Source organism: Penaeus monodon, chromosome 5, assembly GCF_015228065.2.
Source record: "Penaeus monodon isolate SGIC_2016 chromosome 5, NSTDA_Pmon_1, whole genome shotgun sequence".
In the NCBI taxonomy this organism is placed as follows: Eukaryota; Metazoa; Arthropoda; class Malacostraca; order Decapoda; family Penaeidae; genus Penaeus; species Penaeus monodon.
In genome coordinates, this window is record NC_051390.1 from 32,799,174 (window position 1) to 32,801,673 (window position 2,500).

The following is a 2,500-nucleotide window of genomic DNA, read 5'->3' on the forward strand; positions in this document are numbered from 1 at the left end:
CCCTATTAACTCTCTTCTTCCTTCCTTCCTTCTTCCTTCGCCCCCTATTAACTCTCTTCTTCCTTCCTTCCTTCTTCCTTCGCCACCTCCCTTATATTCTCCCTTCCTCCTTCCACGCCTCGCTTTCCCTCCCTTCTTCCCTCCCTCCCTCAGTCAACCCCTCCCTCCCCCCTTCCTTCCCTCTCCTCCCTCCTTCTAGTCCTCCCTCCCCCCTTCCTTCCCTCTCCTCCCTCCCTCTAGTCCTCCCTCCCCCCTTCCTTCCCTCTCCTCCCTCCCTCTAGTCCTCCCTCCCTCCTTCCCTCCTTCCGCGCCTCCCTCCCTCTCCCATCCGCCCTTGCGCTCTGGCCTTCTCCTCCCTGGTCAATTATTTTTATGTTTCCGCATCGTTATAAAGATTCGAATAATTTTTATTAATCTCCCCGACTGGATTTACTGATGAAAATACGTTAGGTATTTTATTTGCCATATTGTTTCATCTTACGTACCTTTTCTCTCTCTCCCTCTCTCTCTCTCTCTCTCTCTCTCTCTCTCTCTCTCTCTCTCTCTCTCTCTCTCTCTCCCTCTTCCTCTCTCCCTCTTCCTCCCTCCTTCTTCCTCCCTCCTTCTTCCTCCCTCCTTCTTCCTCCCTCCCTCTTCCTCCCCCCCCTCTTCCTCCCTCCCTCTCCCTCCCTTCCTCTCCCTACCTCTCTCTCTCTCTCCCTACCTCTCTCTCTCTCTCCCTATCTCTCCCTCTCTCCCCCCTCTCTCCCTCTCCTTCATCCTCTCTCTCTCTCTTCCAGACCCGAAATTCTAGGAAGCGAATGAAGAAGAAACTCCGCAAGGCCGCGCACACGCGCACGCCGTTGAGTGGCTCCACGCGTGCGCACGTGAGGGATGGGGGGAGGGAGCGAGGGGTGGGGTGGGGGGAGGCGCAGGAGGAAAGGAAAAGAAGGGACGAAGGAGGAGGAGACGGGGCAGGAAGAGTGTCCAGGGGAGGAAGGAAGAACTGAAGAGAAGGGATGAAGGGGAGGAGATGAGGGTCAAGGAGGAGAAGGGAGAGAGGGCCAAGGAAGGAGATAGAAGCAGGCGAGAAACGGGTAAAGAAAGGGGAGGGGAGGTAAGGAGGAGAAGAGAAGGAGAGGGGGAAGAGGGAGAAGGGAGACGGGCGAGGGAGGGCGGAGACATCTCAGCGACGCGCAGTGGTTTCTGGCCGAACGCGCTTCCTCCTCGGAGCGCACAGACGCACGCGAGCGGCCCCTCATTCAGTGGTTTTCCTGAAGCATCACATGCGACGGACTCTCGAAGAGGTATGAGAGAAGAGATGATAGGAGAGACAAAGAAGGAGAGGGAGAGGGAGGGAGGGAGAGTGAAAGAGAGAGAGAGAGAGAGAGATAGAGAGAGTGAGTGAGAGAGAGAGAGAGAGAGGGAGAGGGAGAGAAGAGGAGAGAGGGAGAGGGAGAGGGAGAGGGAGAGGGAGAAGGAGGGAGGGAGGGAGGGAGGGAGAAAGAGAGAGAGAGAGAGAGAGAGAGAGAGAGAGAGAGAGAGAGAGAGAGAGAGAGAGAGAGAGAGAGAGAGAGAGAGAGAGAGAGAGAGAGAGAGAGGAGAGAGAGGTCGGAAAAATGAAGGAGGTAAACGAACAAACAGCATTTCTTACGCCAGGTTAACAACTAATAAACTAGTTTAAATCTCTCGATTAAACCACAGCAGCAAACCCCCCGCCCCCGCCTACCCCAGCGATCCCTTCTCCCGCCCCTACCCCCCACCTACCCCTTCTTCTGCCGCCCGCCCTTTGCTATTTACCATAGCCAAGAAAATAAACTTGATTAAACGTCCATCTTTGTAACCCATATGACTGAGGAGAGTTTTAATCCGAGGAAAGGATCGAGGGACTGCAAGCAAAACGCAAGCAAAACGCAAGCAAAATGCAAGCAAAATGCAAGCAGTGTTAATCGAAGAAAGGACGGCGCTAAAAGGTAAATTGCGAAGCACCGGTGGGCGGCTTCCCGGTGGCAGCTGCCTCGCCGCGGACCTCGCATGAACGAATTAAGGCTCAGCAGACTGGGGAGATGACTGCGATAAGGAGATCAAGAAGAACAGAAACGAGAACAGCGCCATAAACTTCCGGACGTAACTAAGGACCGTGTTGAAGGATAAAAGTGATGCCATAAACAAAAGCAACAAAAATACATCGCTGAAAGATTGATAACTTGTATACAAAAGTTGCTGGACATTCTGGAACATCATTATCTCCATATTTCCATTCCGATCTTCTTTAATTTCGTTCCTCCAAAAAGATTCAAAGCACGTGCGAATGCCAGAGCAGCAGCGGCCGCCCCCGAACGGCCGCACGCGGAGGCCCCGTCGGCGCCTTCGGACGCGAGAGCGCCCCGCGGTGCGCGAGCGGAGGCCGCGCCGGGGCCGCCTCTCGAAGGCGGAGAAGGAAACTATATATATATATATATGTGTGTGTGTGTGTGTGTGTGTGTGTGTGTGTGTGTGTGTGTGTGTGTGTGTGTATGTA

At 54.0% G+C, this 2,500-nt stretch overlaps 1 protein-coding gene across 1 annotated transcript in view; it reads right to left on the reverse strand.

Moving 5' to 3' along the window:
* LOC119573172 (NGFI-A-binding protein homolog) overlaps positions 1 to 2,500 on the reverse strand; it is a gene marked incomplete at its 3' end in the record, with an annotated part of 122,264 nt that overhangs the window by 108,447 nt on the left and 11,317 nt on the right.